The following is a 22842-nucleotide window of genomic DNA, read 5'->3' as shown; positions in this document are numbered from 1 at the left end:
TTCACTGGGAAGTTCAGAGTCAGCTTGCCCACCGCAGACCACAGCAGTCACCTGGACCAGAGGCATGGGCTGGTGCCCATTCTGACAGCTCGCGGGGCACACGCTGGCTGGCAAGGCCACCGAGGCAGCATCCCCTGGGGTCCTGACCACAGGGCCGCAGACACACGCAGAGCACACGTAGCACACGTAGCACACATAGCACAGAGAGCCCCAGGCTTCCTCTTCAGATTTCAGCATAAGGCGAAGCCGAGCCGCACAGACTCACCTGAGCATCAGGCCAGAGCCCGTCCACGGGGTATTTCACAGGATGAGGCTCCTGCCGCCGTGCCCGCCCTCGGGGCCAGACCTGGCGGCTGCCGTTTGTGTCATGGGAGGCCCTGGGGCCGCGTGGACCCAGCTGGGGTGACGGCTGCCCGGGGCCGGGGCTCCAACCCTCTTTCCCCCTTGCTCTTCGTCTCCAGCGGGCTCCGGGGCTGACTCAGGTGTTCCTGTTCCCCCAGCCCCGGCTGCCGCTGTCACCAGGAAGTTCCATTTCCAAACGGGTGACTTAGCCCTCTGGGTGGCACGAGCCCTGCACATTTCAGAACCGTGAATTGGAAGTGTTTAATGTTCTTAGTGAGTCACAGTGGGCCCCCGGGAGGTTCACAGAGGCCTCGCAGGCCCCCGTCTGCCCTCTCCCTCCTCCAGCCCTCTCCCTCTGCCGGCTGGTCTCTCCTCTGTGGGTTCACTGTCCTTCAGCCCTTGCCCTAAGTCCCCACAGCAAGGGGTCACGGCGAACATTCACACGGGCACCCAGTGGGCGGTGGGCGCAGGTGGCCGAGTGCCTTCCACAGCCCCGCTCCCTCTCCCTTGATCCCCCTCCCCCTCCCCCACTGGGCTCCCCAGATCTTCTCATGAGACCCCTCTTTTATCCCTCCTTTCTGTCTGGCTTCTGCAGATCAAAGCAAACACTCCACCCCTGACCTTCTGGGTCTGGGTCATGTCACTTAGCGTGACCTTCTCCAGTTCCATCCACCTCACAGCCGATGAAGACCTCATTCTGCTTCGTGGCTGAGTGACACCCACTGCGTGGACAGACACCTGGGCGGGGGCCGGGCTACGTGCACTGTGCTGCTGTGAACCTGGACGTGCCCGTGTCCCACGAGGACACCGACGCTGGCCCCTCTGATAAACACCAGGGACTGGTCCTGGTGGCCCTCCTTGTCTTTGGAGGAGTCTCCAAACTGCTTTCCAAAGTGGTCCCACTAGTGTGCGGTCACCAAGCGAGTCCTGGTTCCTTCCTCCCCCACCCTCCCCAGGAGTGCTGTTACAGTCGGGACCTTGCCTGTCGGGGAGGTGGACTCTCAGGGAGCGTTCCTTGGCGCCCACGGTGACTAAGAATGTTGAACATTTCCCTGTGGATTTTGGCCATTTGTACTTCTTACTTTGGGAACTGCCTGTTTAGGTCATTTTCCTATTTATTGATTGAGGTTTTTTTTTGTATTAAGTTTTCTAAGTTCTTAGAAAGTCTTTTTTTGTATTGGGCTACAATGCTATAGAAACAACTTTTTAGCAGAATTTTTCCTGTGTTCATTTTAATTTTTCTTTGTTTTAATGTAAGTGGAAAAGTCAACAGATTCAAAATAAGCAGAGAGCTAAGAAGAGGAAGAGCCCCGGGCCCTTCACATGTGAACCTATCACTGCAGCTGACACAGGAGGCTGGATCCTGGGAGCCTCGCCGGAGCCCTCCTTTGCCAGCCTTAGAATTTGGAAATCCCATTTTATTTCTTAACGTGTCTCAAGAGCAAAGAAAACCCTGTGAGCCTTCTCAGAGACTCGGAGGAGCTGCAGCGGGGTATCGGATGTGGCCAGGGTTCCTCACGTGGGAATTCTTCAACTGGCTAGGTGCCTTCTGCCCGAGTTTGACCTGTGATCAGGGCTTTACAGTTGCACAGAGACTGTCTTGTGCCTGGCAAGTGTCTGGATGGTTCTGTCTGCCCGTGGTCATCTTCACATGGGGGACCTGGACTCCAGAGACCAGACTCTCATAACTGCAGATGACCACCCAACTGGCTATTGATCATCTCCCTCATGACCACTTAGAAAGCCTGTTTCTGTTGGAGGATTTTCAGAAATAAGCAAGGGAAAATAATAAAAAGTCCAAATCATTCATAAACACACACAACCAAAGCAAAATGAAACCACAATAAAAGACTCATAATGAAATTTTAATTAGGCATCAAGATCAAACAAAATACTAAGATGGGTATGCACAACCAGACGGCAAGTTACCAGGGAAGATGCAAAGTCCTCAGAGAGCGAAGTTCTGTAACTCTGCGTCCATCCCAGGACAGGGTCCCTAGACCATGAAGTACTTTCAGAGAGGACAAGTCTTTTATGGACCCCAAAGGGAAGAAAAGTCCCTCGTCTAGGCTTGTCATCCTCCCTGGATCTCAATCGAAGCCGACAGGGAGAACCCACTGAGAAGGGAAGCTTGGCCTCCGAGAGGGGCAAGGGAGCGTGGACGTGGAGCAGGCGTGGACATGGAGAGAGCGTGGATGTGGAGAGAGCGTGGACATGGAGAGAGCGTGGACATGGAGAGAGCGTGGATGTGGAGAGAGCGTGGACATGGAGAGAGTGTGGACGTGGACAGAGTGTGGACGTGGAGAGAGCATGGACGTGGAGAGAGCGTGGACGTGGACAGAGCGTGGACATGGAGAGAGCGTGGACGTGGACAGAGCGTGGACGTGGACAGAGCATGGATGTGGAGAGAGCGTGGACGTGGAGAGAGCGTGGACGTGGAAAGAGCGTGGACGTGGAGAGAGCGTGGACGTGGAGAGAGCGTGGACGTGGACAGAGCGTGGGCGTGGAGAGAGCGTGGGCGTGGAGAGAGCGTGGACGTGGAACAGGTGTGGATGTGGAGAGAGCGTGGATGTGGAGAGAGCATGGACGTGGAGCAGGCATGGACGTGGGCAGAGCATGGACTTGGAGAGAGCGTGGACGTGGAGAGAGTGTGGACGTGGATACACTGTGGACGTGGAGAGAGTGTGGACGTGGACAGAGCATGGACATGGAGAGAGCGTGGACGTGGAGAGAGCGTGGACGTGGACAGAGTGTGGACATGAAGAGAGCATGGACATGGAGAGAGCATGGACATGGAGAGAGCGTGGACGTCGACAGACCGTGGACGTGGAGAGAGCGTGGACGTGGACAGAGCATGGACCTGGAGAGAGCGTGGACATGGATAGAGCATGGACGTGGACAGAGTGTGGACGTGGAGTGGGTGCAGGGCCAGCACCACACTTCCCCAGGTCACTAACACCCTCCATGGTGGACTTGCTTCAGATGGCACCTCTGACACCGAGAATGCCAACCCAGTGACCATCAGGGGATTCTCCAGAGAACAATGGTACTTATTCAGGAAGAACCAGTGCCGGGTGGTGATGTGTGGCCTGTGGACTGTGAGCACAGTCACGAGGGCGCAGACGAGGGGCCTTTCAAAGCTATAATGAGGAGGAATGAACAAGGCATCTTCAAAGAATAATTCTGGCCACAAGCATTAATGACAAAGGTGGCATCAATGTCAGGCTGCAGAGATGCTGCACAGACGTCCCTGCAGAAGTGTCTTTTGTGTAAGATTGCGGTCACAGGCAGGTGTGGTGGTGCATGCCTGAAAACCCCAGGACTCAGGAGGCTGAGGCAGGAGGACCACAAGCTGAGGCTAGTTTCAGCAACTTAACAAGACTCTCTCTTAAAAAAAGGGACAGGCTGGGGACGCAATTCAGCAGTAGAGTGTCCGTGGGTCCAATCCTCAGCAATGCACGCACACACACATACACACACACACACACACACATAGTGGTGGTCTTGTGAAAAATGTGGGTCTGGGTCTGGCAGAGTCTTTGTGTTTAGATCTTGGAATGACCCTGTGTATTCTTTGTGTTGTTGTTTGGGTTTTAGTACTAGGGATTGAACCCAGGGGTGCTTAACCACTGAACCATGTCTCTGGCCTTTCTTATTTTTTACTTTGAGACAGGGTCTCACTAAGTTGCTGAGGCTTGTCTCAACCTTGCCTCCTCCTGCCTCAGCCTCCCGGGTCTCTGGGATTGCAGGCAGGTACCACTGTGCCCAGCACATCCTTGTTGATTCTTGGGATCAGATCAAAAGATCTGGATTGAGGATGACTTTAGTTTTGACGTGGTGACTTCTATCGATGCGATCACCCAAGCATCTCTGTGTATGAGTGAGTTGTCACAGATGCTCTAGTAGAGAAGTGGCCTCCAGGAATACCCCTTGACACTTAAAAGGGTACTCATACATAACTTTAGGCTCACAATTTTAATTTATTTTTTAAAAGCCATGCACTATACAAGCTTAGGCCCCACAGCTCCTGGACTTGCATGACCAGGATGCTGCACAGGCCTAACAGTCCCCCAGCCTGGCCACGCCCCGTCCACCCTCTGCCTGTTCATGTGCATCTGACCCTGCTGCCCCTTGCACTCCCTTTGGTCCTGGACATGCTCCTGGGCAGACCCCCCTCCCTGGTCTGCGAGCAGACAGGTTTCCACACTGGTTTGCTCCATGGTCCTCCTCCCTGCCTCTCTGCAGCCCGTGCACATGCAGCCCGACACTGAGGCACGGTCCATTCTAGCCCTGCTCTCACCTGGTGAGGAAGAACATGGCCCGACGGACTCCCTGGATTGCAGTCCTTGTTCTACAGCGTGCTTCAGACCTTTCTCAGACTCCACTTCAGTGTGTGCGTGGAGGAGCCTTCCCGTTAACTGCCAGCGCCCTGCGCGAGACGCTCTGGAGCAGGTCCTGTTACCCAGCCAGGCTGGTGGGGTGTTTATCCTCAGAGGCCTTCCACGGTGCAGGGACCCGAATGTCATGTAAGGACAAAATAAAACAAAGACACATCTCACGTTTACACTCAGAATGTCAGGCATGACCCCTCACTTCCTGTTCCCGGTCCCGTCCACTGGTGCCTGTGAGACAGTGGAATCACCAGTGGAAGCCCTGGTCACTGAAGAACCCTCACAACCTGGATGGCAGATGACGTGCTCACGCTGCTTGTACGCCACGGTTACGCACACACTGCCAGCTCGTAACGAAAACAGAGACACACCCATTTCTTTGTCGTATTACTATTAGTATTATCATTATTATTAGGAGCATGAACATTACTTAGAAGAGCTCCATTTTAGCCAGAGCCGTGTGTTTTAGGAACAGAGGTGGTTCCTAATGGGGCCAGGCCCGTCCATCCTGAGGAAGCCTCAAACTCGTGGCCACCGCCCAATTCTAGACCCTGGTAGGAGAGACCATGATTATCAGCCTGTAAGTTAGAAGATAAAGATCCAAAGTCTTTACTGTGACCCAGAAGGAAAGTGTGAGGCTGTTCTACACTTACCCTTCAACTGTGGAGCAAAACCTCTGCCCTCCTTCAGGGAAACTGGAGACGGCCACACAAAGTCATGGCTGTGGAATGAGCGGGCGGGTCGTGGGTCGCGCTCTGCTTGGTGAGCACAGTGGTGGTTTGGGAACTGAATGTGGACGGCTGTGCAGATAATAGCTCCAGATTGTGGCAAAAGTGGCCTTGCTCTTTCCCTGTACTTAGCATCTAGCCTTACCGCAGTCCACATGAGCTCACCCGGATGGCAGCTGACTCGTGACACGACTCTATAACTCTCCCATAGCGACTTATCCAGAAATGAAAAAGCAAGTCACACAGAGTCACATTCTTGTCAAATTTTGAAAACCTTTATGACCAAAAAGGTTCCTTTTCCTCTTAAGTATTTCGGCTCTGTCATTAAAGGGGACGACCCCTTAATGGCAGAAAGCACGCCAGCCAGAGGCCCACGAGCTAAAAAGGAGCAGGGCTCATTGTTCTGGTTACGGGCAGTCAGTTGTCAATGGTGGAAAGCCCTGGTGTCTTTCTAAGTGAGATAAAGGCCAGGGGTGCTGTGTCCTGCAGTGTGCACGCAGGAGGGAAGATGGGGTCATTCACCATGGAACCGAGTGCCCGCGTCAGGTCCCAGGGGGACACAGGATCAAAAGAATCCAGATAGGACATCATCTGGGTGCACAGCGCCCCAACATCCCCTAACCACCACACACGAGATGAGAGGCCACAACAAGAAGCAATTCTGTTCCCATGGGGCCTCCGAGGACATGACCGGGAGCAGCAGGGAGGGTCGGGATTCCTGTGCAGGAGGCACAGGGGAGAGAGCGCTGCCTTCCACCCTAGCCCTGCTACAGTGCCCAAGCCCACTGCTCCACCCCAGGAGACCACCACAGACCTCTACCTGCCCTGCTTGGGAGAGCTCCCCAGAATGGGCCGTGCTTCCCACCTGCCAAGCCCCATGACACAAGCTGGACTCACAGCAAGAGTCCTCCTGTCCTGGAGTGCTGCCCATGACACCTCACCTCCACCCGAGCACAGCCTGCAAACTCACCCGCTCACATGGCAGCCTAAGCTCCATCGCTCCACATCACAGTCAAGGCCAGCAGAAAAGCCAGGACCCTGGATTCCTTGTCCTCCAGGGAGTAGGAGGACTGCAGCAGAGGACAAGCCAAGGCACCACCGGCATCCTGAACGTCCGTGAGCATGGTGGTGCCCCAGAGTGCTGACGGCACAGCTGACCACAGCCAAGAGCCCCAAACCCCATCCCTGCAGACGCCCAGCCTGAGACCCTGCTTCGCTCCAGCCAGCCCACAGCACCCTGTGCCCTGACCCAGCCCCACAGCAGCAGGTGACAGCCCAGCCTGGGACCCTGCCTCGCAACAGCCAGCCCACAGCACCCTGTGCCCTGTCCCAGCCCTACAGCAGTGGTAGCCCAGCCTGAGACCCTGCCTCGCTCCAGCCAGCCCACAGCACCCTGTGCCCTGACCCAGCCCCACAGCAGCAGGTGACAGCCCAGCCTGGGACCCTGCCTCGCAACAGCCAGCCCACAGCACCCTGTGCCCTGTCCCAGCCCTACAGCAGTGGTAGCCCAGCCTGAGACCCTGCCTCGCTCCAGCCAGCCCACAGCACCCTGTGCCCTGACCCAGCCCAACAGCACCCTGTGGCAGCCCGGCCCGGGACCCTGCCTCGCAACAGTCAGCCCACAGCACCCTGTGCCCTGTCCCAGCCCAACAGCACCCTGTGGCAGCCCGGCCCGGGACCCTGCCATGCTGCCAGCCAGTCTACGGTGCCACCACTGCCTGCATTTGCTCCAACAACCACCAGGCGGTCACCAACAGCCAGAGCTAGGTCACTGAGGTGTCACTGGCAAGGTCATAGCTGATGAAACTCAGAGACCACACTCTTGAGTCCACCCAGCGTCATGTTGACCTGCTATCCCCAGCGGCTCCCTAGCAGTGATCCAGAGGGGAAAACAGCCTTACAAAACATGAATCCCCAAACAGGGCAGGCTGCTGCACTAGAAGACCAGCTGTCCTCACAGGATGCAGGACTCCGCTGTCCCCCATCTGGAATGACCTTGGATTCTAAGAGTTAAGTGAAAATCAGCTAAATGGGTAAAAATAGACCCAAATACATGCTGCTTAAAGAAACCCATTTCGCTGGTGAAAATGTCAACTGAAAGTGGAGAAGTGGAGAGAAAAGGCACTCCTCACAGGAGCCGAGACAGCGGCGCTCCCACTGAGACGTAGGCACAGACCTGGGGAAACTAGGTGCTCACTCATGATAAAGTGATCAGTGTAGCAAGAGGAAGAACTGGTGTGGATGTCGGCAGGTAGGATACGCATCCCACATCAGAACGCTCACGTGTACAAAGCCAACATAAATATAAAGAAGGATACACAGCAGGTATCACCAGATCTAGAGGAGAGAGACCCAGTGCATCAGAGATGGAAACTGCACTTCCCCTTTTCTGATGTTCAGATTATGCAGACAGAAAACCAAGAAAGAAACTTCTAAGTGGTGGCCCAGAGAGAACCGAGGGCCTGAGAGGCTGCACTGGACCCTCTACCCACAGCTGCCCACAGACATTGTCCATGTGATGGCTTTGTCTGACCACAGCAGAGGGACTGTGGAGATCGCCAACCTGCCTCCAGAGTGACCCCGGATCGGTGAAGAGATTCAGAACAGAATTTAAAAGTGTTTGAGAACAAATGAAAATAGGAACAAACATCAAAACCAGTGGGACCTGCCAAAGCCCTCTCAGGGGTATTAGTAGCAATAAACTCTACCTTAAAAAGTGGACTTAAAGTGACCCAATCATGCAAAGAATGTGAAAAGCAAGTACAAATAACCCAAGATTAGCAAAGAAAGGAAAGACCAGGATAAGAGAAAAAATAAACAAAAATTGAGGCTGCATAACAATGTGAAAGATCAAAAAAAAGAAAGTTTGGTTTCTTGAAAATAGAAATGATATCAGCAGATATTTTTACATAGACTAAAAAAAAGAAGATTCAATCAAATGAAACTAGATCCTGAAAACTTGCCAAGAGATACCACAGAAATATGAAAGATCATCAGGGATTACCACAAACAGCTGCACACAAGCAAATGAGAAAATCAGGAACTGATCGGCTCCTGAACCACAGAACCTGCGGAGAGAGACTGGGTCACGAAGAAACAGAGCACACCACAATGAGCAAGAAATCTGAATCAGGGATTAAAAGTCTCCAGTCCTGGAAGGCTTGGGACCATGGTCCATGGCTGAATTTCACCACTTTTAAATAAAAAGTAAGACATTCAATCCTTCGCAAACCATTCCAAAAATTAAAAGGGAGGAAATTCTTCCAGCTACAAGACCAGCATGGCTCTGATACCAAGTCACACATGAAAAAGAGAATCACTGACCCATAAAAGAAAATCACTCACCGATATACTTGAGAAATAAATGTAGACGCAGACGTTCTCACCAAAATACTAGCAACCTGAATGCAACCGCACATCAGAGAGAACACCAATACGATCCAGTGGGGTCTATCTCAGGGACGCACAGAGTGGTCCAGCATCTCGTTTGTAGAATATGATCTTCAGACTCAGGAAAACATTTGCTAGATCCCTTCACATTTTAAGAAATGCGCTGGACAAACCGGACATACACACATGAAGAAGAGAGCAGAGACTCCGCGTCGCGGCACGAGATGAGCTGCAAAGGGATCAAGAACTTAGGCAGAAGCCCTGACCTGAGGGTGCTGGGGGAGCGGAGGAAGCCGCTTCAGAACAGCCTGGGAGGAGCTCTGTTGTGTTGTGAGGCCTTAAAACACAGGCAAAGAGCAAGATTTAAAAGGGAAATCACATCAGAATAAAAAGCTTTTGCATAGCCAAAGAAATAACGACAGAGACTCAACAGCAAAGAAAGAAAACTCCCCAAACGGGGAAACTGTATGAATAGACCTTTCTCAAAATAAAACATGTGACTGGCCACGAGCACATGAGAAAGTTCTCAACGTCGGAGACGTGCAAATCGCGCTCGCCGTGAGTCAGAACAGCTACATCAGAAAGACATGCAAACACGTGAGAACCGGGAGGGGGGGACTCGTGACTCTGGTGGGAACGTGGGCACGGTCCCTGGAAGACGGCCGAGACCTGAAAACAGGGGTGGCTCCCGGTCAGCACCTCCCATGGGCACCAAGGGAAGGAGCCCCAGCGTGCAGCAGCGCAAGCTCGGACCTGGAGAGGGTGTGCCGGGCCCACGCGTCTGTGACGCTGCGGCTCCCCTGGGAGTGCACAGGGCAGCGTGGCCCCCAGAGGCTGGGAGCCCTGGGAAGGGTAGGCTCAGGAGCTGGGTGGGGCAGGGGTTTCAAAGCTGGACACCTGGTGGGTGGCAGTGGAGGACCACAGCTGAAGGACGTTTCAGATCTTCTCCTGGGAGTCTGTGTGCATGCTTGAGGAGCCGGGCACCAGTCACCGCGACCGGCATCGCACACCTGTACTGATGCCACACTGTGCCCAGAAACACGTACAATTACGTGCCCATTAAAAATAAAACAACGCAAAATCCCTATCTTCCAAGATTTTAATAACTAATTAGGTATTAATTTAACCATGTAAAAATTAAAATTATATAAATATATAAAATTATATAAATAAAATTAAAATTATATAGATACACATTTTAAAAATGAAACTCGAAAGTGTCAGTGTTGGACGAATTTATGTTCCTTAAGTGTTTGGAAGAAAAATCCCACAGCCACATGCTCCCTGCTAAGGAGGCCAGAGAGGCGAAGTGGCCCAGTGCAGGAGGGAGCTGGTGCTGGCCCTCTGGAACCTCAGACTCTGGACAGGAGAGGGCTGCGGAGGCGCCTGCCCCCGCTGACACTCAGCTTTCTGCCCACCGAGTCCCTGCTGGGCCGTGGCACCCAGGCAGGGAGCACGCCAGGACAGGTCCAGCTCAGGGCGGGGAGCCTGCAAGCCGAGGCCCCAGCACCAGAAAGCAAGTAGGTCTGGGAACTAACAGGCGGGGTCAGAGGCGCTGGAGCCGGGCGGAGAGGGAGGCCGAGGGAGAGCTGGCCGCCGGGCACAGGGGCAGGAGGCGGTTTTAGATCCCAACTGTAGAAAGCCAAGGTTCAGGTGCCCACGCTGACGGGAAAAGAAGATTGCCCAGGACCTTCTGCGCCCACTGCTGTCCCAGGGGTCCCCGGTGGCAGGGACTGGAGAGCTGGGAGAGGAGAGAGAGGTGTCCAGAGCTGCCCACCACCGCGGCTTCTCCCTGGGCTGCAGGAGCTGCCCCCAGGCAGGCTCGGCCACCACGAAGGGCAGCCAGGGCCAAGTCACAGTGAGGCAGGGCCAGCCACGGCCGGGAGGGGGAAGGCCTCTCCACAGAAGGAGAAGAGCGGCCGGGGTCGGCCATGCAGCGGGGATGCCCCGGGGCCAGGGCTGGAGGAGAGCCGGGAGCCGTTCCAGAGCACGGGTTGGAGCTGCAGGACACCAGGCCCCACCAGGGAAGACCAGGAGAGCACGTCCCCCAGGTCCCCTCTCCCACCCCCAGCACCTGCAGAAGCGGCCACCACAGTTCCACCAACTGGAGACCAAGAGCACCTTTAAGAACTGCGCCTGCACCAGCGAGCAGACTGCCTTCCTGCCCTGTCCCTGAAGGACCCAGGCCAGTGTCCACCGTCACAACAGTGCCAGGCCTGGCCCTGGTTGGGAGACGACACCAGCGTGAAGATGAGCCCTCCTATATGGGGGCCTGATTTTCCAGGGTTTGGGCGCCCAGGGGTGCTGAGGACGGACACACGATCGACGCAGGTGTCACCTAGAGCCCTCGGCGTCGGCCTCGGCGTCTCATTAGCAGACGGAGATGGGGGACAGCTGGAAGGTCCTGTGAGCAGGAGACACCCTCTTCTTGTTATGGCTCAGATGTGAGGCGTCCCCAAAGCTCCGGGGTGAGACGGTGCAGGGAGGCTCAGGGGAGAAGTGGCTGGGCCAGGAGAGCCTTCACCTGGCCAGTGCATCAGCCCCTGAGACGGGTGGACTGGGTGGTGCCGTGGGCAGGCAGGGCGTGGCTGGAGGAGGCAGGGCACTGGGTGTGCCTCTGGGTTGCTGTTTGTCCCTGGTGAGTGGCGCTCTCTGCTTTCTGGCTGTCTCGTCCTGAGCTGCTTTCCTGCACGTGTCCCTGCACCATGATCCCTGCCTGTCCCTGGGCCCAGGCCAGTGGAGTCTGCAGCCGTGGGCTGGACCTCTTCCCAAGCCCATGGGGCTTTGTGTCCTCCACCTTGCCCTTGTCAGGCCCTTCAGCCACCGCAACACAGAGCTGCAGCACTGTGCTGGGTCTCGTGGTGCCCACACTGCACAGGCCCCGTCTGCACGCTCTTGTCAAATCTCTGCAGACACCACTGTGGCTATCACAGGTCAGAACCCCGCGGGGCGACTGGCCAGGAAGCCGGTGATGGACAGTGCTGCAGAGAGCACGCCACGAACTCGGAAGTCTTAGGGCACCGCGTGGAAGGCCTTCCTGAACCACTCGCATGCTGCCCCACCTCCCGGCAAGGAAAGTCTAGAAGTCACCTTTTAAGTCACCCAGTCACGCCTGAGTAAGAGGTAAGGAGTCCAGTGCCAGAGTGGGCCCAGGTGGCAGCGGGGTCCCCAGAGCCCGGCCTTCGGGCCCCATGGCTTGGCGCCTGCCCACATTCACATGCTGGAAACCCATTGGCCAGTGGAATGCTTACCTGCAGTGAAGACCGGCTGTGGTCCGTGTCCATCTTGGGCCTGTTGGCTTGGGGTAGGACTTTCCTGCCGAGGGTGGACTGGAGGGAGTACTGGCTGCGCCTTGTTCTCCATCACATCATTAGGAAACACGTTGGCTTCAAAACCCTGAGCAGACGCTGTCCTGCTGCTGCTGCGGCCCTTGGAGGCAGCACCGTGCACACTGTGCTCTACACCCAGCCTGCTGCGGGCTGCCTCCGCCACCACGTAGGGACAGAGAGATCCTGGATGCCCCGGCTCCGACCCCAGGTCCCGCTCCCGACCCATGGCCTGGCTGCGGGCCTTGCCCCGGGAGGACAGGTCTGTTTCCAAGTCTGGATTCGCTCTCAGGCAGCTGGTTGTCATTAGGGCCTTCGCGGCAGCAGGAGAGGCTGACCGCTGCCAGGTCTCCAGCTCTGGACGCAGACTCAGCGAGAATCAAGTCTGCCATGTTCCAGGAGGACGGGAGGAGGAGATGTGGTCCCCGCTGCTCAGAATTCCAGGGCCTGGTGTGCCCTTCAACCTGCCAGGGCGACGTGTTTACTTACAGCGACGCCCATGCGTCTCAGGGGCCACCTTCGCCTTTCCAGTTCATCCCATGGTGCAAAGGAGCAGGGAAGTCTGCCCAGTGAGCTCGGGCAGAGACAGGAAGGCAGGGCCAGTGGCCACAGCCGGAGGACCTCAGGGACAGCAGGCGACCACTGGAGGTGCCGAGGGCAGCTGGCTTCCATGGCTCTGTGGGTCTGAGGCCCCTCCATTACCACAGGCAGCAGCCGGCATCCTGGGCCTCTGGGCACCTCACAGACAGTGGCCGCTGAACAGCTGCCCGGATCCTGCGGACGCTCTGGAACATGTGCTTCCGGACCTCCTCCTGCACACCCGCACCTCAGAAGCCACACTCAAGGACACCAGTGCCTGCTGACCACCTTCTGCTGCTAGGCCAGGCCATCACGGCCAGCACTGTGACGTGCTCACCCACTCTGCCACGCCTCTCAGGGACCCTACACAGGTGGGAAGGAGGGCACAAGGGGTCAGCTTCTGCTGCAGTCTGTCACACCATCCCACCACCCACTGTGCACCCAGGAAGCAGGCCATCAGAGGGCAGTGCGTGCAGGACGGCCGACTCAGCATTCCTCTCCTACTTTTTCTATCCACTCCCAGGAGAGGGTTGGAGATCTTGCCCGGATTGTGGACTGTTCCTACTTTAACATGGACTTTCACGGCTCTGCAGACCTCCAGGGGAAGTCCAGCTGCAGCACCATGCATCGCCCTGGGTGCCGCAGTCTGGCTGGGCACAAGTCACGAGCCACTGGAGCAGGAACAAACTTTATTTCTGAACTCCACCAGCACACTCCACACACGCTCCCCGGGAACTCTCCCGAATGCCACCCACGCAGCTCCTCCAGGAACCACCAACCGGGAATCCCTCCTCTGGCACTTCCCCAACCAATGGGAACTCTCGGGGAATCCCCGCGAGAACTCCAAAGTAGCAGGCCGAGGCGGACAGCAGGGGTCTAATGTACACAGCTTAACATAACCATCATCATCTCGATGGCCTGCTGGCGTCAACCACTCCGTTCTGGCAAAAATGCCATGCGTCATTCCGACTCGGCTATGGCTCTCAGCACCTGGTGACACAGTGAGGCGCTGGTCACCCCGCCTCCTTTACCTCTGCACAGCTCCTCTCCACCCCTGCCCCCTCCCCGCCAACCTGTCTGTGTCACCTAGAGTCCGTCTTTTGCAGGGAGGCTGCAGTCTGGCCCGACTTTCATCTCTGCCTTCCGATTAGAACATGGAGATCATTGACATTTTATGTAATTGCCGATAAGATTTGATTTAGGCCAACCATGATTATGGTAACTATTGATTTTTCTGCTTCCCCTTCTGTTCTTTGCTTTTTATTCTATACCAACCCATGCGTGTGTGCGTGTGTGCATGCACACGCATGTGTGGAGAGAAGTTACAAAGACTAGATCTTTATGACTTCTAGTAGGAATGAGAGTCCCGGGCTGAGTGGGCTCCAATGTTGAACAGGCTGGAGAGCTCCTTAAGAAGATTTATAGACCCGAAACTCAGAACAATCGAAAATATCAGTTTACATACGAAAATAGCTTATCATAAAGTAAGCATTTAAAGATGAAAATCACTACCAATTACTATCCAATATCGTAATCCGAAAGTGTGTCCCTCTTAAGAACCTTGTCTGGCTGTGCAGCCTGGACTCGCACGTGACACCGGGCGCCGCTGTGGGTGTGTGTGGAGCCGGGCCACTGCCGGGTCACACAGTGACTGTGAACCACCTGCACGCCGGCCTGCCCTGCCGGTGCCCCTGACCGGACATCCCTGGCGGACCCAGAGGCTCTGGGGGTGTCCGGCAGCCCTCTGAGCACTGGGAGCTATGGCCCAGGCAGTCAGGCAGGAAGGGAGCATGGCCCTTGCGGATCGCAGTTCAATGTTCTTTGAAAACTTCACAAAATCCTGTGGGAAAGTGGCCCCTGCTACCCCTTAAAGCTTCAGCTCATGGGCATCGCGGCAAACGCACCTCTGAGGACTTGCGAGGGGGAACGAGCTTGGCAGAGTGTCTCCTGCCTCTGCCACCCACCTCCAACCCCCAGGGCCGGGCATCCTGGGGTCTCGCCTGGGCTTGCAGCTCCTGGCAGCGTGAGTGGACAGTCACAGGCTCAGGGACAGTGTTAAATAGGAATCCTTCTTGGTCTGCTCCTCCGCCTCGCGGTGTCCTCCGAAGCCTTCTCCTCCCAGGTCCTCCTGGGGGTCAGTCATGCGACAGCAGGCAGGGTGCGCACAGCGCTCTCCCTGGGACCTGGCGGCCCCGCCCAGGGGCACTGTCTATCCTAGAGAGTGCGATGGACACAGGCACGAGGCCCCCCTGAAACCTGCCTCACGGGGTGCCGAGATGCCCAAGAACACCAGGGTGAAGCGCTGCCGGGGCGTGGCTGCCGGTGTCCCCAGAGTGCCCAGGAGTGCTCAGGAGCAGTCCCAGAGCCGAAGCCGCGTGGCCCGTCCAGGTTTGAAAGGACTGGGTGGAGACTCGGGCAGGTGGGGCCTGGCTGGGGGAGGTGGCCTCTCCCCTGGCTCTCTCCACGCCTGCCGCCATGAGGTCCTGCCTGACCTTGGGCCCAGAGCAAGAGGGTCAGCCACAGGGACTGAGTCACAGAAACCCTGAGCGAGAACAAACCTCTCCTCCTCGAGCAGCTCCTGCCGTCTCAGCCCACAAAGCTGACTGACTCAGCGCCTTGGAGCTCAAGCCAGACTCTGATTCTCGGATTTCCATCCTGGGGCAGTGGCCTGGGACAGAGCTCCTGACTCTCTAATCTTTGAAATGTGGGCCAAGACCTGCCTTCAGGGTGGTTAGAAGTTTGGATTAGATGGATAAATCACAGCTACTGATAGGAGGAAGCACTGCTGGGAAGCAGTTTCAATGACCGTCACCACCGTGAGGTCATTTAGAGAGCACTGATATTGCACATTGACCTAAAGCTGGCAGGAAAGGCCAAAGGACCCGATGTCCCGTGTCCAAGGGATACACCTCAACACCGCAACTCAGGAGGGAAACGTTTTGTAAAAAGCCAAACTGATACAAGCGGAAAGACGGAGCCCTGCCCGATCACGGCCTCGGGACACACTCAAGCCTGGTCATCAGCTCGCCTCAGGGAGTCTCAGCGCCCAGGAGGTGTCCTGGCCAGCAGGGGCCCACACGGCAGGTCCAGGGCCGACGTTCTGTCCACTGTGGTCCTGAACAAACCCCCTCTGCACAGGGCTCCCAAGGTGTGGCAGACCTTGACCAGGATTCCGCCAGGCTCAGGAAGGGTCCTGGTCACCGCCCACGTCCATTTCCAAACCTGAAAGCAGGAGGGAAAGCGTGGGGCATGGGGCAGGTCCGGGCACCCTGAGGCACAGACACTCTGGCTCCAGCTCCTCCGCTCCAGCTCACAGGGCGCCCGGCCAGGCTGAGCCCTCCAGCTGGTGGGAAGCGGTTCCGGGGGCACAGCTTTGGGACAAGAAGACGCGGCCGTGAGGGCAGACGCGGGCCTTTGTGAAGGTGCTCTTTTCAGAGAAGGAGAGTCCCAGGTTTTTAAAAATCTGAATCCAAACTTGTCTCCATTATTACTGGTAATCTCTTCTACTTTCCTCTATCAATGATCATTGGTTTTCAGCCTGTATCTGAGTTTGGGGCACTTATCTGTTTCCCTGGATGTTTTAACAAGAATTTGGAAGAGGACCTAAAAGGAAGTAGGAGCCAGATACACTCATAAACAAAAAGCACCAAGAAGTATCTTAAAAGCACCTAAAGGTCTTGTGAGGTCCCTCCATGCTCGATCTCAGAGCAGCGGATTTCCTCACGACACAGGGACCAGGTGCCGCGTGGCACGTGGCCAGGTGCTGTGTAGCCACCCATCACACAACACTGTCAACATTTCTGATGTTTTCAGGAGTCACTTTGCTCCTTGGGCTCCTGATTTTGCTGTCAGGTGATTTAAAATAGTTGAGGTTTGTTTGTAGCTGCTTCTGTCATGTCGTCATGTCATTTTTAATGGGCTCTATATTTTTTAAAAACGGGTATTGTGGAGAGTGGCTTATGGGAATGTCCCCTTTCCTGCTGGACAGGCTGCTGAGTCGGGTGAGGCCTGGGTGCCGCCAGGCGGGAGCTCTCTCCCCCTGAGGATTCCCTCCGGGCAGCGGCCCCCTGTGAACGGCCCCTATGGGGAAGTGCTGCTGGTGCCAGGTCTGGACTCTCCACACGAAGGACAGAGAGGCTGCCTCAGGAGCCCTGGGGCTGAGCTCAGGGTGGAGCAGGAGGGGCGCGGCTGCCAGCTCCTGGCACAGGTGCCCGTGCCGCACACGGAGGTCCAGCAGCATCCCTCCAGCAGCACAACAGGCGTGAGGCACAAAGCCCATCTCGAGCAGCTGGACACTCTACACTGCTTGCTTCCACCCAGGATAATGCCCCCACTCTGCCACCAAAATTATCCGCACAGAAGTTCCTGTGCCTTCGGATCATTTTTGCCACTTTTTGTTGTACTGAAAATAAGAGGAAAATATCGAGGACACAGCCATCTTTCTGTTGCTCTGGGTCCTGGTTCAGCCGGGACCCCCTCGTAATGCACAGGACCCAGGGTGCAGGCTCCTGTCCCAGGACCGTGACTGGCTCAGGCTGGAAGCCCCATTTTCTGGAGATGGGGCCAGAAGTAACCGGCCACACATCAGGAACAGCACGGTGTGGCCACACAGAGACAGCCACCTGGGCACGAGGCAGTGCCCTGGGAGAGGAGGTGCAGGGACACCCAGTGAGCCCCGCCAGAGGAGCACAGGCCCTGCCTGCAGGAGGCCGTGCGGATGGCCGTGGCTGCCAGGGAGCTGCTCAAGGGCTCCACTCTCTGAAACACCGTGACAGTGGCCGGCGGCAGTGGCACTCAGACACCCGGTGGAACGCCGAGCACACTCTGAAGCACTTGCCGTTGTAACAGCACGTGGCCAACCGTGGAGCTTCACGCTTATCCTACGGCCCAGAAGGCTTCCCTGGGTCTCTCCCGGCTCCTGGTCACGGCTCCCCAGCTGGGCAGAGTCTGAGCCTGCAGGACACCAAGTTCTGCTGGAGGGGAGCCCACCTGGATTCCCCAACGACTCAGTTGGTGGGGTTCTTAGAAAACCCTTAGCTGTGTGCTGACACCCATCCTGACCTTCTGTGTTGCACACTGTGGATGAGAAGAAATGCCTTTTTCTTTATCCACCACCATGTTCCCAGATCCTAGCCCAGTGCCTGAAAAACAGTAGGTAGTGCATAATTACCTGTTGAAATCCGGTAGACATATGAATGAGGCTTGCCCGACTCCTAGTTAATTCAGTACCTGATGGCGAATGAGCTCGTGAACACTCACTACCTCCCAGGGAGACAGCAGCTTCTGCAGGCCAACTGCTCCTGCTCCTGGGATCTGCTCAGGGTGGCACCTCTGGCTGGAGCTGAGCTCAGCAGGTTCCCAGTATGAAAAGCAGCACCGTGGCGGGAGTACGGCTGTGTTGAGCGAAAGGTCAGAAAGACTTGGGTCTTGAGCCTGCGTGCCATGGGGTGAGCATCCTGCCTGGTGGCCGGGCGAGGACATAGCCTGGTTCCACCTGCTTCCAGATCCAAGCTCCATTCTGAGGTGCTGTGGAGCGCCCATCTCCAGCACCTGTAGATGCAAAACTCGGGCAGCCTGCAGGGACCTCAAGGCCCAGGCCGGCTCCTCGGGGCAGGTTCTCAGTTTCCTAGACATCAAGCGACTCAGATGTCCCCCTATTTTTAAATTTCTTTTATTTTATAGGTAAATTACACAGATTAAAACTCACAGGAAATTGCTCATAATCTGAACTTTACAAAACAACTGCTGGCTATCCCAGCGAGGAGCGTGGTGGCCCCTGTCCTGGCCACGCAGCGCTCCTGGGCAGGTGCTGCTGCTGCAGAGTGGATCAGCACAAGCTCCCTCAGAGCAAAGGCCGGTGAGAGGACGGAGGCCACTGTGCAGAGCCATGAAGCCTCCGGGCGCAGGAGCTGGGGACAGCCGTGCTCTCTGCCCTCACAGGGCCTGTCCCCTGCTTTCTCCCAGCCGGCCTGCCACTCACCACTGCCGAATGTCTTCCTGGGTACTGGTAGCTCCGCATTCGTGTTCTTTAAATGTTCCAATAGGAGCAGGCCAGCTGAGGCCACACACGTGCTCATTACTAGATGAGCCTCACTGTCTGCCTCTCCAGCACACGGTGGCCACGAGGTGTCTGGACCATCACGTGGAGTGGACACAGAGGTGGCCGGCAGACACGTCGGGTTCTGTCCTCTCTCAGACAACCCCTCACACACCATCCAAAGTGTCCAACCATGCATCACTCTCTGGGGAACCAAAACTTAAAATATATATTGGTTCAGGAAAAATGTGCAGAAAAAATGAGGAGGAGTGGTGCACAAGCTCTCCGTCTGTGAGACCAGCGAGTGGTGTGCAGACCACGTGAACAGAGGTGCCTGAGTCCACAAAGTCATGCTTGATGCACGTGTCATCCATGTAGATCACATGTGAACTATATAAAGTCGTTCACTTAATTTGCAAAATATTTTAAATTATATAAAATTAAAACAATCCCCAAATCATAACAAGATTTCTAACAATTCACATAAATACCAATGATTGCAGAGAAAGGGAGCGAGCGGTCAGCCCAGCAGGACGGTCAGAGGGTGGAAGGGAGCCAAGCCCAGCTGCTCGAGGCGCTGTGGCCCCGGTGGCCTGCACAGCTCTCTCCCCTTCCTGCCACAGTCCCTGACCCAGTGGTGGACACTGGTCTGGAGAGAGCAGAGACCTGAGCTGAGCCCTGCCCCTCAGCCCTGGTCACAGTCACAGTCCAGGAAAGCCTCCCGGGGTCAGGCCACTGAGACAACCAGTAAGTGCTTCTCCCATGTGGGCGGGGGAGGGAGACCACCACACCAGCAGGGGCCCCAGGGCACAGTGGAGCCACCCCGCCCTGAGGCTGTGACAGGTGGCAGAGTACTGCAATCCCGCTGTAACCAGGCCGTGAGGAATGGAGCTCCGCACTCTGGTAGGACAGGACGGCTGCTAAAGCCACAACACAGACGGGCAGCATGGACGTCCAGCAGAGCTGCTACAGACCTTGATGTGGCCGCGTCTCCTCAGTGGGCTGACTTTAAGGCCTTTGGATATAAACCAAGGAGTGGGATGGCTGGGTCAAGTGGTGGTTCCTTTCCCAGTTTTCTGAGGAATCCCCACACTGCTTTCCATAGTGGGTGGACCACTAATTTGTGGTCCCACCAGAACTGTATGACAGCTCAATTCACAGTAGCTAAACTATAGAACCAACTAGGTGTCCTCAACAGATGAGTGGATAAAGAAAATGTCGTACATGTGCTCAATGGAATATTACTCAGCTTTAAAGAAGAGAGAGATTATGGCATTTGCCAGTAAATGGCTGGAGTTGGAGAATATCCTGCTAAGTGAAATAAGCCAATCCCACAAAACCAAAGGCTGAATGTTTTCTCTAATATGCGGATGCTAATCCTCAATAAGGCGGGGAGCACTAGGGAAGAATAGCGTTACCTTAGATTAGGCAGAGGGAAGTGATGGGAGAGAAGGAGAGGGGATGTGGGTTAGGAAGACAGTAGGAGGAAACAGACATTATTACTGTGTGCATATATGTGACACGTGACCAATACGATTCTGCAACATGTGCACTCAGAAAAGTGAGAAATCACACCCCCTCTACGTATGATGTATCAAAGTGCATAAGTGCATCCGACTGTCCATCTGCAGCAGAGGGGAAGGAAGTGGCCTGCCTCGTGTACGAGTTACTAGAAGAAGGCAGAAGGGGCTCAAGAAACAGACAAAGCAGAAGGGTCAAGCGGACACTGGAAGTCAGAGTGAACGAGGAGGTAGGACCGTCCAGCGAGACCCAGAGATGCTCACACGCTGAGCACAGCACAAGACAAAGGCACGGAAAGTCACTCACCTGCTCCCGAGGACAGGGCCAACGACGCTGACTGGAGGCCGCGGCTGGCTGTCGGGGTGGTGAAGGGATCGGTTCCTGAGGAAGAGGTGGGGTCTCAGCCCTGGGCTTCGCAGGAGCCTCCCAAGAGCTCAGCACCACTCAGTGAGATGCGGCAGACAGAACAGAGTGGGGACTAGACAATCAGGCCGAGCGTGCAGTCAACAACCCGTGAACACCACAAGGGACCTCACCGACAAACACTCAGGACCCGCGCTCCCCCAGCACTTGGGAACGTGGGCCAAGGTGTCGCATGCTGGGCCTGAGAGTCTCCAGAACTTCACAAGAGTCTCAGCCAACTCTGAACCTCGACGACCGGCCTCTGAGCACAGAGGGCCTCAGTGCTCACCTGGCAAACTCCCCGCGCCCACCTGGGTCTCAGCTCCCTCCGAGGGTCCTCCTCTGAGCATCGCAGCGTGTCCCCTGGGGGTGCCCAGCTTGGCTTTGTGTCATTAGCCACAGCCAACTTGCTCTCATGTGCTGGTGGGGCTTTGGGCCCAGGGCTGGGTTCTCTGTGGCCGCTCCTGGCCCCAGGCCCCTGCGGCTCGGGAGGACTCACAGTTTCTGGTACCCAGCATCGACTCCGCATTTAAGCGGGAGGCAAAGGTGACAAAGGTGGTGTCGAGTGGGCAGGAAGACGCGGGGGCTGTTTCCAGCCACGACTCCGTTGCTGACGTCTTTAGCTAGGAGGCAATCTCACAACTTCAGCTTTTCCCATCCACCTCACGTAGTCCCAGGACCTCTGTGTCTGCAGGCTGTGGCCCCAGTTATGCACGGATAGCTGTGTCGGGAGCCGAGGATGAATCTGGGTCTGTTGAGCCATGGGGGCCTTGCTCTGAGAACTGTCAGTGATAGATCCTCACTGACTTGAGGCCGTTCAGTTGATGTGGACACCCTGCTCAAGAGAATTCTGTTTCCCATGGGATTTAGCAGTTCAAACAGCTCTGGGTTCCAACCCGGCTGTCAGGGGCAGGAGATGTCAGTGCCCACACACCTCGCGGCCCCAGCTGCCCGGAGGAGGAAGAAGCACGTGCACATCCATGAGCTCTCAGTTAGCCTGGCGCCCCCATCCTCACCTTGTGGTGGAAGTTTTCCTCACAACAAATCCTCTTTGTTAGAGATTAGACCCTCGGGGCTGGCCCACCCGCCAGGCTCTGCAGACTTTGTCTTTGTCCTATTTCTATTATTTCTGATGACCTTGAATGCTCTTAATCTGACCCACCACCTGCGCATGGGAACTTTTCATTCACTGGGCAGGATGTGGCCAGAACTGGCACCCACAAGGCCCTTTGTAGGAACTCAGAGAGTTTTCCAGGTGCACTGGCACTCCTCAAAGGGACACACACATTCGACAATCAAAAGAAAAGAGGGAGGAGGAGAGTTTTTAACCATTGTAAGGGGGCAGCAGGACTTGGGTCTGCATATAGCAAGAGGGTGTGTACTGTGCGTGTGTGCATGTGTGCATACTGGATGTGTGGACTGTGCGTGTGTACATGTATACTGTGTGTGTGAATGTGTGCATGTGCATGTGTAGTGTGTGTGTACTGTGTGTGCATGTCTACTGTGCGTGAGTGTGTGTGTGTACTGTGCATGTGTACTGTGCATGTGTACTGTGCATGTGTGCATGTGTGCATGTGTGTGCATGTGCATATATACTGTGTGTGTACTATGTGTATGCGTGTATACTGTGTGTGCATATGTACATGTCTGTGCATGTGTACTGTATTATGTACTGTGTGTGCATGTGTGCGTGTGTGTGCATATGCATGTGTATTGTGCATGTGTGTGTGCATGTGCATATGTGTACTGTGTGTGCATGTGTGCGTGTGTGTGCATATGCATGTGTATTGTGCATGTGTGTGTGCATGTGCATATGTGTACTGTGTGTGCATGTGCATGTGTGTGTACAGTGTGTGTAGTGTGCATGTGCATGTGTGTGAACCTTGTGTGTGTGCATTTGTGTGCTGTGCATTGTGTGTTTGTGTATGCATGTGTGCATTTGTGTGTGCATGTGTGCATGTGTGTGTGTATATCTGCGTGTGTACTGTGTGTAGTGTGCATGTGTGTGTACCTTGCATGTGTGCATGTGTGTGCATGTGTAGTGTACTGTGTGTGTACTGTGCATGTGTATGTGCATGTGCATGTCTGCATGTGTACTGTGTGTGCATGTGTGCTGTGTATGTAGT

At 55.6% G+C, this 22842-nt stretch overlaps 1 protein-coding gene across 2 annotated transcripts in view; it reads right to left on the bottom strand.

The window, feature by feature from the left end:
• Positions 1-2191: 2191 nt before the first annotated feature.
• Wdr27 (WD repeat domain 27) overlaps positions 2192-22842 on the bottom strand; it is a 199069-nt gene continuing 178418 nt past the window's right edge. The window contains exons 27-29 of one of the 2 annotated variants that reach the window (XR_013424653.1): positions 20621-20695; positions 4643-19808; positions 2192-3482 (exon numbers count right to left, since the gene is read on the bottom strand). The gene's annotated coding sequence lies outside the window, so the exon portion shown is untranslated. Of the gene's footprint in view, positions 19809-20620; positions 20696-22842 lie in introns of both variants that reach the window. The other variant, XR_005733116.2, reaches the window with a different exon arrangement.

This window comes from Ictidomys tridecemlineatus, chromosome 8 (assembly GCF_052094955.1).
Source record: "Ictidomys tridecemlineatus isolate mIctTri1 chromosome 8, mIctTri1.hap1, whole genome shotgun sequence".
Classification (NCBI taxonomy): Eukaryota; Metazoa; Chordata; class Mammalia; order Rodentia; family Sciuridae; genus Ictidomys; species Ictidomys tridecemlineatus.
The sequence above is the reverse complement of the archived record's forward strand: the minus strand, read 5'-3'. Positions and strand labels throughout refer to the sequence as shown.